We start from the raw sequence: 17136 nt of genomic DNA on the forward strand, positions 1-17136 counted from the left end.
TCTAGCGTTGGATTAGAAGATTTACGGCCAGGATAAAAAGAAAGTTACTTAACAAAGTTGGTCCAGTAATTAAAAGGATTTGTCACGTCTACCAGTAGTAGAAAAAAATAGAAGCCTCCACCCATGAAAACTCCATGGTCCAGTAAAAAAGGATTTGTCACATCCACCGATGGTGGAAACAAAAATAAGCATCCACCGATGAAAACTCCATGATGTTTACGAGAAACAAGGAAAAAAAATCCACAATCGAGGTGGAGAAAAATATTCCACGTTTTCTCAAATCAATTTTTTTTCCACGAACATGTTGATGGCTAGTACGCCCTCTCCAACCAGATTACGTACAGAAAAAAAACTGTATTGATTGAAAAAAGCCATTGTTGCCTTCTCCTCCCCTTAAACCATATTGTCTTAGCTGTTGGCCGTGGCTGTTGTCGAACCACAACGGAGTTCGAGACCAGGTGCCGCACAGATGTGGAGCTTCCCTCGCCAGTCATCGCAGGAAGAAGGTTTTGTATTGCAGTCTTTCCCATCTAAAAAGAGAGACCGTGCTTGCGCAGTCGCGGATCTGGAGCTGATGCTGTTCTACTTTCTGATCTGCTAAAATTCTTGCCGAGGCTATGTCCCTTGAGGTGAACGGGAGTCTGTGCGTTGATCGTGCTGTACACGGCCAGGCGGCGAGAAACATGTATGAGGAGGTAGCAGTGGACGTGCTGCTGGACTCGGGAAGGATCAAGAAAATACACAATATCAAAGAACAGTAAGTAGAAACCCACCGAGAGAGCTAATGATCGGCCATGTTAATATTAATTTTATGATCATTCCAGCGGCTACAACGGTCAGTGTGGGTGTCACCAGATTCGCAAGGATATCGTATTTGTGGCTATTGCTAGGCTGTGGTTCATCTAACGATGTATCTGCACTCATCCTCCACCTCCTCTTCCGCTTTCACATCAGACGGAAGCTTCCTCGGCAGCAAGGCCAGAGGCAGCACGCGCTCACGCTCCTGTAATGGCAAGCTAGCAGCATCATCTCGCCCTGCAGGTATCCTTAAATCCTGCGTATCATTAATTTAGCAGCATATAGATGCAAGTGAATGAGCAATAATGATATAAGCCACCATGTATCCGTCATGCAAATGCAGGCTGCCTAGATTGGTGTGTTTGTTTTTAACGCCACATGCACATGCAACGTCTAAGTTTTTTCTTGGTGAACAAATCGAAGAAAAAACATACAGATCGAGCACCTCTCAACATATAACATGTAAAATTCACACTTCATGTTACAATTCCTAGTACTCCGTTGGAATTTTACATGTTGGATGTTGAGAGGTGCTCGATCCCCTGATCGAGATATATCAATGATCGTTGTCAGCGCCAGTCGTCTACAACACCAGTTTCAAAACTGGCGTTTCTACGGGAAGATGTTTGGTTGTAGGAACAGACAGAAACACAAGTTCGTGATGGACTAATGGTTGTTTACACAGTCAGTTTATTTACATGATATCTCACATGAGTCATCTCAATCACGTAATTCGTCACATGATTCCCATTGATGCCTGACATATATGCATGCGTGTACTTATTCATCATATTCATGCACTTAGCAGTTTCTTCTCTTATGTCTGGCCTATCATATTCATCATATTCCCATTGATCGCTTAACGATGATTTGTTACTAATGCTAGAATCCCTTCACTGTATATCATGTTACTGTACGAAAATGCCTTCTAATCTCAAGTTCGCAAATAAAGCATCACATTGGAAAAAACATACAACACACCTATCTATGTAGATTATCTAATGGTCCAATCACATGCATATGTATACAACATTACCCATGTCTTACATTTCATATACATATTAATGATGGAAGTAAAAAGTAGTACATAGATTCAGTTTAATGAAGGGCACGAACTGTGAGGTATGTATTTGAATTTACACCACATGCAATTGTGATTTTCCACACTATAATGTTTATATATTTACATCAAGCTTATAATATATATTTTTCTTTTTTCCCATAATTATGTCCTGGCTTTTGTTAGCCTTGACACATTTCTAGACCAGTATCAGTTGGCCAAAACTTAGCAATGTCAAAGTTAGATATGACTGAAATATGCTCTAGGTATGCATGCATCTGTATATGTCCAATAAAAATACAAGATAAATACATCACATATGTGAGAAATGCATCACTTTATATAGTACTGAGAATATATTCAGTTACATTGGATAACAATATTCAAATCAGACTGAGGGATCTAACAGATAAAACAATTTACATGAGAATGTATCACCATGAAACAATTTTGTAAATGTATATGTTTCTTTATTATCCTTCCATGGACCAATTAAACATTTTTAGTACCAACATTTCAAAAATTATATGATCGCATTTTCACAAACATCAAATACAACTTTATGGTCTTCAAACTGCTAGCCCGTGCAGGTGCACGGGTTGACGACTAGTGTTTCCAAATGCATATGGTGTCGAGTGTACGGCCATACGCGCGAGTCATTTTACCATTTTGCATCACTCCAATATTTATATCTTTTGTTAGTATTCAGAGATGATCGAGCAGGTTGACTGTGATATAAAACACACTCACCCTGACGTGAATTTCTTCCATGTAGACTCTTCTTTTGCAAAATCCAATGAGGTAAATCTCCAGTATATAAGTGTAGAGGGTATTCAACTAGGATACATGACTGATCATTTATTCGGACCAGGATTCTCGGAGAAATATATTAATTATCTTTGCCAAGCTGAGTGCTGGGATAAAGTCATTTGTGTCTGCCACTTCCATATTTTCTTTAGAAGATTATATTGATATTTTTAGGGTCGTCATTTCAGGTTGGGGATGGAGGGCGGTAAAAGGAGTATGTTATCATAGCAGTGGCGGTGGCTCATCTTGGGTTACTCCGTCGTCCTATAAGGTCATTGCCGCTGCAGAGTTCTTGACTGGGTTGCTTGGTTCTTGATAGTTGGATGGGTAGGTGGTGGAAATACTGGATATTGATTCTTGATGTTATTGGTGCTTGTATGTAGGTCACCCACGGACTATCAGATCTCTAGGAGGTGGTGCGGGGTGGTGATCTCAGGGGGGCAAGGCCAGCTGCTGATGTGAAGAAGACAAACACGCAGGAGCAGGTGAGGAAAGCTTGCAGTTTCATTGTAAATCATTGATGATTGCTATGGCATATAGCATCGCAGATGAAGTTGTTTGCCTGTCGCACCACTGTGCAGGTCAAGGCACTTACTGATCCCTCCATCTCATTCTACTCTGCTCACAAGGCGTTTGACAGATTGCATTGCATCATATGTTCTTTTTTCACCATTTTCTCTTAATATTAATTGGAGTTTGACATTTTCCCTTCACATATATGGTGACTTATACAAGAGCATGCTAATTATCTTTTACTTATTTTGATTTGACGGTCTTGTCTAATTGCTTGATGGAGTAATAGTGCCATTTCTCTGTTTGTCATATTAATGTATCCAGTTTGATTTGCGATCACAAAATAGAACCACTGGGATTAGACTGTGTACGTGGTTTTGACTTCAGGCCTTTGTCCTGTAGAGATCAAATAGGGAACCAGGAATTTTCAATAATCTTCTTCTCTGTTAATACTCCTACAAATCAGTGATTAAGTTTGTAGGTGTGATAGCACAATGAAACTATCTGATAGTAACAGAAGGTGTTTAGCAGGAACTACATCAGTAGGAACCATCGCAATGACCTTGTTGCAGTAGTTTCTTAGGAATGCTGTACATAGGTTTGGTTAAGGTATAATCGGCCTAGTCATCAAAATTCTCAAGTTCTTAGTTCAGTGAGTGACCAGTTCGACCAGGGATTACTCCTCAGTACTGGTTGTTTAAATTTGAAAGGCCGTTAGACCCTTGTATGTCGTTCTATGGTACAAATTTTCATCTCAAGTACAGTGAGGGGTAATCGAATATGGAGTACATACTGCCAATAAGGAAAATCCACCAGCAATAGGTCATTCAGGATTAGGTTTGGTACTTTATGGCTGAATAGGTGATACTCTTTGGACGCACTTCTGATTAGTAGTACATATTTGTTGTACCCTTAGTGTTATTATTTTTGAATCATTGACCTGCCTGTTATCTTTCTACATAGAGCATGGTGATGTACAGAGCTCTTGATACATTTCAATAAATATTTTACTATATACATTGCTGTTGGCGCTAAAATGCTATAGGTAGACATGGATTGGTCAGGAATTCTGCAGCGTTTGCTTCAATGTCTTTGTAGATCCTGGGTAGCGTGGATTCAGTTCATGATAATACATTTGTCCGCACCCAGACTGGAACTAATGTTAAGGAGTTTGTGACACTATGTCAAATAGCACGTTGTTTTGTCATTACATTGAAGATTATTCAGGATTTTTATGGAGGGCGATTGATTATGTTTTCCATTGTCACTACTAGAACAAATTATGAAGTGCCGATTCTTCATGTCGCTTCTTCTGTCGGGCCTAAACAGTTGAGTAGTTGTTGTATCAGCAAGTACTCACTGTATCATGGCTCCAGTTGAGAAAGTGAAGAGAATTCTTGGCCCAATTTTATTTACTGAATGCTCGCTTGTCTCCTGATGCAATATATGTGGTACTTTCTAGATCCTTTTGCCTTTCTATACCGTTTCTAGATTCAACTTGTTAATATACATATCATGTTGTAGCGAGTCAAAACACAGTTTCTTTTGGAAAGGGCATCACGACGCCAGGTGGTAACTGCACTGTAGCATGGTGGGATATTGCAAGCCGATTGAGCTGGGTGATCTCAGCATTAAGGATCTGCAGAAGATGGTGAGAGCGCAAAGTTTTGGACTGATTGTTGGATCGATGGTCAGTCCATTACTGAGTTGGCTCCAGCAGTTAGGCGGTTGTCGAATCATGAGTGCTAATGGTCCCACGGTTAAGAAGGCCTTGCTACACCACAGATGGATTTACAATATCTCTGGGGTACTCAATGTGCAGGGTATCATGCGGTTTCTTCATCCGGCTCAGGTCCTTATCAAGTGCAGCACAGTGATGATCCGTATCAGCTTCTTTGGCAATGGATGGAATCGTCCCAGTACTCTGCAAGTCTGCTTACAATACCTTCTTAACCGGTAACGTCGAGTATCCTCTGCCATCTCTTATTGGGGCTGTTGGGCGCCGTTGAAGTAAAAACAAATCTTGGTTGGTGTTGGCCAATCGGTGCTTGACAATAGACTGCCTTGCCCACCATGATGGTTTCTTTTTCATTGTTTGGTTTATCTGATAATGGTTTGTCGTTCGTTGTTTTCTTACTTTTCGGACCTAACCTTTTTGTTCTATTGTTTACATTACCTTTTATTTCTTATACAAATTGTCAGATTGCTTTGTCTCCATCTTGAAAGCAAAATGGCTGCCATGGAACCATGTTGACCTGAGGTTGAGCTATGTGCCACCATGCATGATATCAGTATCTTGGTATTTAGATGTGATCACTAATGCTTATTGATTTGACATATTTATCTGTTTCCTGCATATTCAGTTACAGATGCATTTCATCAGCATAGTCTTCGGTCATCAAATATGTCTCTTATTTAAGTTAGTTCTCTTGCTCTGACACATAAATTAGTTGGGTTAGTCGCTAACTTAGTAGTATGATAAGTTTCAGCATGCCCACAATTTTGCTTCAAACAAAAAATAGTTTTGCTTGCGTAAGAATAATTATTGGCATTCGAGATTAAATCCATCTCATTTATTTCTTTTCATACTTTTGAATTGCCTTTTTCTCTTAAAGGAAATAGTCTTTTGTTGGATGACTAATTTATGTATTCCCCCCTCCCCCCCCTCTCCCCCCCCGCGTCGCTCTACCGAGGGCGACTCGGGGGCGATCTAGGGTTCCCTCGCGCCGCCTCCTCCCCCTCCCCCTCCACCTCGCCGCTGCCGGAGGCGGTCGCCGGGGCCCCCGCGCGGCTGCCTGTGAGGGCGGCGGCGAGGCCTCTGGCCGCTCCCTTTCGGTGGCGAGGGCCCGGATCTGAGGCGGCGGCCTCGCTGGTGCGGACGGCGCTCCTCCGGTGGCGGGGAGTGCTCGTCGGTGAGGTTGGCCGGATCCCCTCGGCTGCGCGGGCAGCGAGGTCCCGGTGGGCACTGGTCATGGCGCGGGGAGGCCCCGGGCTCCCCTCGCCAGATCGGAGGCGATCTGGTCCGCTCGTGATGCATGACCTCCGGCCGGCCTGGATCTCCGGCGTGCACGCGCCTGCTGATGTTGTTGCTGGTTCGGAGGTGGCGGCAGGGTGCTTGGCCGGGGGAAACCCTTGGCTGCCGGTGGCGGTCACGGCGCCGATGGCGTCCCGGACGCCATTCCCTCCTTGGTGGCGGCGCCGAGGCTAAACCTCCCCTGCCTCCCCCCTTCCCCTGCGCCCGGGTGAAAACCCTAGCCCCGGTGGGTAAGCGGCGGCGGCGCCACAGCGTCGTCACCTTCTTGAAGGCGCCGACTTGGGCATGGGGATGCTGGGTGTGTATGGCGAGCTTGTCTGGTTCCTGGTGGCGGCCCGTCTGATCTACCGCGTCGCAGCTTCGGGCAGTGTCTCGTGGCTGCGGTGCTTCTCTGCCGGCCGTGTCTCCGATGGGGACCTCTCCCTTCCTCACCTTGTACATGCCGTGGTGGAGCGGTACTTCATCTCACTCATTGATGGCGGCAAAGATCGGCGGCATGGCGCTGTGGAGGCTCGCCGCCCGATGCGCGGAGATGGACTCGCGCAGGAGGAGGTAGCTGTCTGGCATCATGGTGACGTCGATGGCGGAGTGGCCTACACAAGGTAGAAGACTCAATATATTCTGAAGACGGACCTGTGGAAGATGGCTGCGACGACACAAGAGTGTGTCTGACCGGATTGTGCCCCAGACCCGGTATGTGGCTCGGCTGGGGCTTCCGGCTTTTGATGTTAGGTTTAGGTGAATGGTTTGGGTAGTGGCCCAACTAGTACCCCTTCATCGTATGGATAAGAGTAGCGGTATATGTTGCCCAGATGGTGGATTCAAGAATATTGTCTGTAATACTTTGTAAGGTCCTCGAGAATAATTAATAAAGTGGCCATATGCATCTCCCAGATGCAGAGGCCGGGGGTCATCCTCCATTTCAAAAAAAAAATGTATTCCTGTTGACCAGAATTTTGTTGGCCTTTCTATTTCTGATGGGTACATTGGTAACGAGAATTTTTTCATGTTTGATGAGCCTCCTAATAAAGCTAAAAGAAAAGAAAAAGTTGTTCATAGTGAGAGATTTGATTGGTTGCTTCTGTATATAAACAGCGGGATACAGTTCTACCAAGAATCAAGCTTTAGCTCAAGGATATGTTGTGTATTGTGCACTCCTAGCTTAAAAATACACAAAGCATTCAGAACTACCATTCCGTGCTAAAAATGAAAATTCAAACTATCACAACATTTATGTGTTGCGGTGATGTGCATGTGATTTTGATTTGCATATTAGATAGCTAGGCTTTTCTTACATCTCGATATTTCGTGTGTTGTTGTGGCCACGAAGAAGATGCAGTAGCATGCTGGGAGAGATAATTCGTGGGTGTGGCACACAGTGGATTTTGCTGACTATGAATTTAAGGAGATGTTCGCCATCTGCTTTGGATCTAGGAGAGTGCGCATTGAGTACCCAATAATCTGTGTAGGTTTCATGTTTTCATTTGTTGTCAACATGATATCATCCATGGCTATGAGATATATTAATTATTGAAAATGTTAAACTGAATAGCTATTTTTTGACTTCTCAGTTTTAATGAAGGACAACTGGAGCCTATTGATTTTGAATCGTTGACGCATGATTTGCTTGCGACAAACCAAGCTCACGAGGTAATTTGTACACCTAAGTTGATTCTACATATTAATTTCATCTATGCTAAAAATAATAATTTATACAAGCTTGAAGGCTATGATGATTAGAATGTAACATCTTCACTAACTGGGAACATGGCAGTGGTGTTGTAGGGGTTGGGTGGCTGTTTAATTTCCTCACCCACCTCAGTTGAGTTCTAGGAACTGTTTGGGTGCATGTCGCCTTGAGAGCTTGTTAGTTTGAATATGAATGTTCCCGTGCTAGCTGAAACTATAATACATCAAGTTGATTCCCATCAGTTAAATATAGGTTCATAGATAAGTATGATAATATTTTAGAGCAACGTAGATGCATTAATACATGTTCATTTTGATATTCATCAGGAAGAAAATAACATAGGCCATCACTGAGAACATGATTTTTTTGCCCCTACAAATGGTTAAGAACTCAGCAAGTATTTCCCTTTTGTATGATGTAGATGCCAAGAATTTGCTCTTCAGTTTTATAACAAAAATAGTACCCAAAGTTTGTAGATCTTTATTCCAATTTTGTTGATGACTGATTTCTGCACATATATTTACTTCAGATCTGCAAATGGGTTTGAAGGAAAGATTTAGAAGGTGAAGGAGCTGATGAAGAGCATGCTACATTATCACTGTCTTAATCATTTTTTCATGTACAATGCAATACATGTATAAGTTTGGTGCTTTATGCTGACAAGAATTTTCCAATTGGCATCATTTGCAGTAACTGTGGTGATCCAGGACGCTCTCAAGATTACAAGTTCAGTAGTGCCAACCTGGACTTATGTAAGAATAAACTAAATGATGTTTCATTCCGAAGAGATTCCTTACTATTGACTAGAAGCTTGCATAGTTACATCGTGGGATTATGAATAAGATAGTGTTAATCATATTTTGACTGAAAATGTAAATTACAGACTGATCCCTGAACTAAAGAGAAGAAGTCAAAGATAGTAGGTGCAGTTGCAGGGCAACACGGTAGGAGTTGGCAACAAGCAGTGAGTTGGAGTTGTTTGTTTGCTCTTCCTGTCTCTGACATGCACTGATGCACCATCAATATAATAAGTTGTTGAAACGAATTCAAGAGGACTAGAACCATAAACAACTGCACCACCAAGGCAAGCGCGCAAAGGACCGCATAGGAGGCGCGCCAAGTGCGCGCCCCAGCCACTAGTTAAACCCATTAAGAGGCACTAGAATGGTGGCCAACCAGCTACACCATGTGGCGCATGCTGGTTGGTCATGATGAGAAATTTTTTTTAAGAATTTTTTTAAATGGTAGGGAGACATTTTTCGAGAGAAGTTTTTGTAAGCTTTTTCATGTTTCGTTTTAAGATGGTTGTGATGTCCACGTGTTCCGAGCTCAGGGAGATCCTTCCATAACGTCAAGACAACCAGGTGATCTTGCTGCGAGGTCTCAACTCACCTGCCTCACACTTCCCTAATCATTCGTACCCAGGGAGATCCTGTGATACCCCGAAAAGTTAGGTGTCGTGACGGTGCTAAATAATAGGATGTGTAATTAAATTTATAAAAAATATAATATCTAATTTGCATATGGTATGCTGAAATGTCAAGCCAAAGTTTATCGAATAGATTGAGATAGTTGCAGTTCCATGTAGGTAGTGGTAGTAATTTTGTGGTTATATGGTAAAAGCAAAAAAAGGTCGCAATGGGTTCCTTTATTGAAGTGTTTGAATACTGAAATAATAGACGAGTAAGACTTTTCCGGCGCTTGTGCACTGGCAAATGTGCATTTCAAGGAACCTAGGTGAATCTACAATTTTGGAACTAAAAGAACAAGCTTCCATTGAAAATTGTTTCACATAAGAGAATAAAGTAGACAATGCAGGTGACGCTGCAAAATAGGCTAACAGTGGCTGGTGGAGAAAGGCCTATCAATGGTGAGCAGGGCGCCCTCTACTTTTATGACGCCACTACTTACTGGGTTACCAGTAGCGGGCTTTCTAACTGGCTTACCGGTAGCGGCCCTCCCTGGACACTAGGGTACCGTACCTATTTTAAAAAGTGAAACTATATATTTTTCAAGTATCACAATTTTTAAAAATAATCCACATGTACGTATATATGTATGCTACTTGTGAAGAAATTTTGAAGATGAATCATTTAAGCTACGAACTTCAGAAAAAAGGTTTTTTTTTTGAATTTTCAGCACAATTACTAATCAGTGTTAAAATCCATTTATTTATTCTTTAGCACACATGTCAAGTTATTTTATCATGAAACTTTATACAGTTATATAACACATACATATGTATATGTGGATTTGTTTTCCAGAAATTGCGAATCATCACATTTATTTTTAGAATTACTCAAGACCTCCAAAAAGCTTCGCCATTAGTGTATGGTCTATTAAAATAAAGAGTTATACCCCCAATTAAAACTATTAGGTGAATGTCTCATTAGTTTCTAAAAATAACGCATGAAAAACTGTATAAATTATTTTAATAAACTAGAGGCCCATAAGTGAGTCCTAGCAAATGAAATCTAGGTATTGAGACTGTACATTCACTTGCACAACTGAGTTAGACGAAGTTTCTTTTATCAGCTAGTTTTAACATACAAAAGACTAACTTGGGTATGCGACCACTTCTTTTCTCATTTGTACTTTTGTTTACCTTTTTTTGCTAGGTATCTCCTCTTGATTGATGACATTTGGTCTGCAGAAACATGGCATGATATTAGAACTTGGTTGCCACATGAAAATGATAATAATGGCAGAGTAATAGTGACTACAAGATTTCAAGCTGTTGGTGCGGCATGCTCTGATGCGGCGACTGGCTCATTCCACGGGATCCCCTGAAAGCACAAAAGCAAATGATGGGGCGAACGAGGAGTGATGGTGGGGAGAAAGAAGAGTTGGTATGTATATTTCTGGTGCCAGTTGACTAGCGATTATTTGCATCCAGTTGGTTTTCTTAGCGATGTAGACTCGGAAAAGCTATTTAATCATAGTTTTTGTGAACCGCAAACCAATGCAGCAAGAAACAACATGCCCATGAAGAAATATGGAAGTACTGTGGTGGGCTGCCTTTGGCCATAGTGACCATGGCTGGTCTTGCCGCCTGCAACCCAGCCAAAAAGAATGACCATGGCCATTGGAGGAAAGTTTGCAAGTCATTGTTTCAAGAGAAGGTGGCTCCACTTACCCTGGATGGAGTCACAAGGATACTCGATTACTGCTACAATGATTTGCCTCCAGATCTCAAGACCTGCTCATTGTACTTGAGCATATTTCTAAAGGGTTTGAAGATTTGTACGAAGCGCCTGACCAGGAGATGGATATCTGAATGCTTTGTCACTGAGAAGCAAGGTCTGACAGCAGAGGAGGTCCCAGAAACATACTTCAATCAACTCATAAGTAGGAAGATAATACGCCCTGTTGATCACAACCGCAACGGCAAGGTAAAATCCTTTAAAGTTCACGATATGATTCTTGAATATATCGTGTCCAAAGCAAGCCAGGAAAATTTTATCACTGTCGTCGGCGGGCACTGGTTGATGCCAACTCCTAGCAACAAAGTCCGTCGACTCTCCATGCAGAGTAGTGGTTCTTAACAAGGGAATCCAACAGAAGGCATGGATTTGTCTCAAGTACGGTCACTAACCGTATTTGGAAGCCAAGACCGACCACTGCCTTTTCATTCATTCAATAATGGAATAATTCAAGTGTTTGATCTGGAGGGTTGGAAGGGATTGACAAATAAACATATGGAGGACATATGTAAAATGCTTGTACTGAAGTATTTGAGCCTCCGTCGAACAGAGATTTCCACGATTCCATCAGAGATAGAGAAGATCCAGGATCTGGAAACTTTTGATGCAAGGGAGACAAATGTCGGAGATCTACCCAAAACTTTTGGCAATCTCAAACGGCTCCGCAGTTTGCTTGGGGGAAGTAAAAAATCACGGAAGGCTTTGAAGATGCCTCAATAGAAAAATAAGGTGACAAGGAAAGCACTTCGTGTACTGTCAGGGATCGAGATCAGTGAAGGCTCGACCACTGCTGCAAGTCTTGATCAGCTAACTGGGCTAAGGAAACTTGCCATTTACAAGCTCAATATTATTGAGGGTCAAAAAACCTTCATAGATTTATGCTCCTCCATTCAGTACCTCTGCAGCTGCGGTCTACAGACACTTGCAATCAATGATGAGAGCTCTAATTTTATCAACTCACTAGACTCCATGTCCGCTCCTCCAAGATACCTCACTGGTCTGGAGCTGTCTGGCATGTTGGAAAAGCCTCCAAAGTGGATCGTGGAGCTCAAGAACCTCTACAAGCTGACCCTTTCTGTGACAGTTCTTAAGACTGATACTTTCAAGCTCATCCAGGACCTGCCCGAATTGTTTTCTCTCACCTTTACACTCAATAGGGAGATAATTGTTCCTCCTGGAGGATTCAAGAGTCTAAAGCTGCTTCGCTTCTTTGCAACTTTGGTGCCAAGGCTGAGCTTTGCAGTTACAGGAGAGGTAATGCCACCACTCGAGAGGATTGATCTGCAGTTTCAGGCCTTCGAAGGGATTTATGGCATCGAGACTCTTAGTAGTCTCCGAGAAGTGCATCTCAGCGTTGATAATCAAGCCGATGAGATAACCAAGTTCTTGGTAGAAGATTTGAAGGATACCCCCAAGTATTTAGATAAGGAGTACGTGAGCAAGTGGCCAAAAATAATCACTGTTTGAAGAGATTGGATGAGATGTTGTTGTCTCTTGACTCACCTACAATCATTTGGCACTGTATTTCTAGGAAGATTATTTTCTAAAAATCCAAAATTCCGTTTTGCGAGCTAAATAAACAGACTGCATCTTTACTTACGGCTACTTTACATTTTGATTCTTGTAATCTGTACTTCTGTATGGTGCTGTTACTTCTATTATTTTTCTGTAGTACTGTCACTTCCATTATTGATCTTTTTGTGTTCATATACCTGTATGCCTATTATACTTGTTTTCACTGTACGCATTGGATTGCAATATGTCCCAGTATTTATAATATAATCAGCAGTCCCATCGGTCGAATTGGATTGCAATATGTCCCACTGGATTGCAATATGTCCCATTGCCTGCATCACCAACCTGGCCAAATCAAACCCAATAAGGGTCGCGCGAATGGCAACTCCTCGCTCGGTCCACATCATCACACGTACGACAAAATCGAAGGGCTCACGCAAGAATCTATTTCCTTTTCTCTTCCTCCACACGCTACCTTCTCTTCTCTCCTCTCCTCTCGCCTCCCCCAAAACCGCCGCCGCCGCCTGCTACTCAACGCGCCTAGCTCCGTCCGCGACTCAGCCCGCCCTGCTCAGCCCGCATCTCCATGGCGCTGGTTCCGCAACGCCCCGCCATCTCTGCTCTGCTCTGCCCGTGGCGGCTCCTGTGACGTGCCGATATGGCGGCGCCGCGGCCGGTTGCGATTCGGAGAACCCGCGGGCGGTGGTGCATGGTCTGGGCGGCGCCGAACTGCGAGGCCCCAATTCTGCATCGACGCCTCCTTCCTCCGTCGCCCAGATACAAGGCGGCTCTCTCCTAGCCAGCCTTCAGCCATGCGTCTTCCTCTCCTCTTTGATCGGCTTTCTCGTCCTCTGGAGAAGTAGCATGGGGCGGAGCTGCGCCTGATCCGCTGCCGACGGCACACGTCTCAGCCCCAAGCCCGAGCTATTTAAAGCAATTGCTGTTAAGGTTCAAATACCTGGATTTTCCTTTTATTAGTTTAAGAAGCATTTAACTTTTCTGTTTGACTGTATCTATATGCTCTCACAATCTTATCTTATATTTACTAATTGGAGGCACCTTTCAAAACGTATAATTAACCCACATCATCAATATTATTTCTAGCGTTGGATTAGAAAATTTACGGCTAGGATAAAAAGAAAGTTACGTAACAAAGTTGGTCCAGTAATTGGAGGCACCTTTTTTTTGAGGATATTGGAGGCACCTTTCAAGACGTATAATTAACCCACATCATCAATATTATTTCTAGCGTTGGATTAGAAGATTTACGGCCAGGATAAAAAGAAAGTTACTTAACAAAGTTGGTCCAGTAATTAAAAGGATTTGTCACGTCTACCAGTAGTAGAAAAAAATAGAAGCCTCCACCCATGAAAACTCCATGGTCTAGTAAAAAAGGATTTGTCACATCCACCGATGGTGGAAACAAAAATAAGCATCCACCGATGAAAACTCCATGATGTTTACGAGAAACAAGGAAAAAAAATCCACAATCGAGGTGGAGAAAAATATTCCACGTTTTCTCAAATCAATTTTTTTTTCCACGAACATGTTGATGGCTAGTACGCCCTCTCCAACCAGATTACGTACAGAAAAAAAACTGTATTGATTGAAAAAAGCCATTGTTGCCTTCTCCTCCCCTTAAACCATATTGTCTTAGCTGTTGGCCGTGGCTGTTGTCGAACCACAACGGAGTTCGAGACCAGGTGCCGCACAGATGTGGAGCTTCCCTCGCCAGTCATCGCAGGAAGAAGGTTTTGTATTGCAGTCTTTCCCATCTAAAAAGAGAGACCGTGCTTGCGCAGTCGCGGATCTGGAGCTGATGCTGTTCTACTTTCTGATCTGCTAAAATTCTTGCCGAGGCTATGTCCCTTGAGGTGAACGGGAGTCTGTGCGTTGATCGTGCTGTACACGGCCAGGCGGCGAGAAACATGTATGAGGAGGTAGCAGTGGACGTGCTGCTGGACTCGGGAAGGATCAAGAAAATACACAATATCAAAGAACAGTAAGTAGAAACCCACCGAGAGAGCTAATGATCGGCCATGTTAATATTAATTTTATGATCATTCCAGCGGCTACAACGGTCAGTGTGGGTGTCACCAGATTCGCAAGGATATCGTATTTGTGGCTATTGCTAGGCTGTGGTTCATCTAACGATGTATCTGCACTCATCCTCCACCTCCTCTTCCGCTTTCACATCAGACGGAAGCTTCCTCGGCAGCAAGGCCAGAGGCAGCACGCGCTCACGCTCCTGTAATGGCAAGCTAGCAGCATCATCTCGCCCTGCAGGTATCCTTAAATCCTGCGTATCATTAATTTAGCAGCATATAGATGCAAGTGAATGAGCAATAATGATATAAGCCACCATGTATCCGTCATGCAAATGCAGGCTGCCTAGATTGGTGTGTTTGTTTTTAACGCCACATGCACATGCAACGTCTAAGTTTTTTCTTGGTGAACAAATCGAAGAAAAAACATACAGATCGAGCACCTCTCAACATATAACATGTAAAATTCACACTTCATGTTACAATTCCTAGTACTCCGTTGGAATTTTACATGTTGGATGTTGAGAGGTGCTCGATCCCCTGATCGAGATATATCAATGATCGTTGTCAGCGCCAGTCGTCTACAACACCAGTTTCAAAACTGGCGTTTCTACGGGAAGATGTTTGGTTGTAGGAACAGACAGAAACACAAGTTCGTGATGGACTAATGGTTGTTTACACAGTCAGTTTGTTTACATGATATCTCACATGAGTCATCTCAATCACGTAATTCGTCACATGATTCCCATTGATGCCTGACATATATGCATGCGTGTACTTATTCATCATATTCATGCACTTAGCAGTTTCTTATCTTATGTCTGGCCTATCATATTCATCATATTCCCATTGATCGCTTAACGATGATTTGTTACTAATGCTAGAATCCCTTCACTGTATATCATGTTACTGTACGAAAATGCCTTCTAATCTCAAGTTCGCAAATAAAGCATCACATTGGAAAAAACATACAACACACCTATCTATGTAGATTATCTAATGGTCCAATCACATGCATATGTATACAACATTACCCATGTCTTACATTTCATATACATATTAATGATGGAAGTAAAAAGTAGTACATAGATTCAGTTTAATGAAGGGCACGAACTGTGAGGTATGTATTTGAATTTACACCACATGCAATTGTGATTTTCCACACTATAATGTTTATATATTTACATCAAGCTTATAATATATATTTTTCTTTTTTCCCATAATTATGTCCTGGCTTTTGTTAGCCTTGACACATTTCTAGACCAGTATCAGTTGGCCAAAACTTAGCAATGTCAAAGTTAGATATGACTGAAATATGCTCTAGGTATGCATGCATCTGTATATGTCCAATAAAAATACAAGATAAATACATCACATATGTGAGAAATGCATCACTTTATATAGTACTGAGAATATATTCAGTTACATTGGATAACAATATTCAAATCAGACTGAGGGATCTAACAGATAAAACAATTTACATGAGAATGTATCACCATGAAACAATTTTGTAAATGTATATGTTTCTTTATTATCCTTCCATGGACCAATTAAACATTTTTAGTACCAACATTTCAAAAATTATATGATCGCATTTTCACAAACATCAAATACAACTTTATGGTCTTCAAACTGCTAGCCCGTGCAGGTGCACGGGTTGACGACTAGTGTTTCCAAATGCATATGGTGTCGAGTGTACGGCCATACGCGCGAGTCATTTTACCATTTTGCATCACTCCAATATTTATATCTTTTGTTAGTATTCAGAGATGATCGAGCAGGTTGACTGTGATATAAAACACACTCACCCTGACGTGAATTTCTTCCATGTAGACTCTTCTTTTGCAAAATCCAATGAGGTAAATCTCCAGTATATAAGTGTAGAGGGTATTCAACTAGGATACATGACTGATCATTTATTCGGACCAGGATTCTCGGAGAAATATATTAATTATCTTTGCCAAGCTGAGTGCTGGGATAAAGTCATTTGTGTCTGCCACTTCCATATTTTCTTTAGAAGATTATATTGATATTTTTAGGGTCGTCATTTCAGGTTGGGGATGGAGGGCTGTAAAAGGAGTATGTTATCATAGCAGTGGCGGTGGCTCATCTTGGGTTACTCCGTCGTCCTATAAGGTCATTGCCGCTGCAGAGTTCTTGACTGGGTTGCTTGGTTCTTGATAGTTGGATGGGTAGGTGGTGGAAATACTGGATATTGATTCTTGATGTTATTGGTGCTTGTATGTAGGTCACCCACGGACTATCAGATCTCTAGGAGGTGGTGCGGGGTGGTGATCTCAGGGGGGCAAGGCCAGCTGCTGATGTGAAGAAGACAAACACGCAGGAGCAGGTGAGGAAAGCTTGCAGTTTCATTGTAAATCATTGATGATTGCTATGGCATATAGCATCGCAGATGAAGTTGTTTGCCTGTCGCACCACTGTGCAGGTCAAGGCACTTACTGATCCCTCCA

General features: G+C 42.3%; 1 pseudogene; it reads left to right on the forward strand.

Moving 5' to 3' along the window:
* The first annotated feature begins 10049 nt into the window (after nt 1–10049).
* Nucleotides 10050–13023, forward strand: LOC120968358 (disease resistance protein Pik-2-like; annotated as a pseudogene).
* Nucleotides 13024–17136: the final 4113 nt, after the last annotated feature.

This window comes from Aegilops tauschii, chromosome 7, assembly GCF_002575655.3.
Source record: "Aegilops tauschii subsp. strangulata cultivar AL8/78 chromosome 7, Aet v6.0, whole genome shotgun sequence".
Lineage (NCBI taxonomy): Eukaryota > Viridiplantae > Streptophyta > Magnoliopsida > Poales > Poaceae > Aegilops > Aegilops tauschii.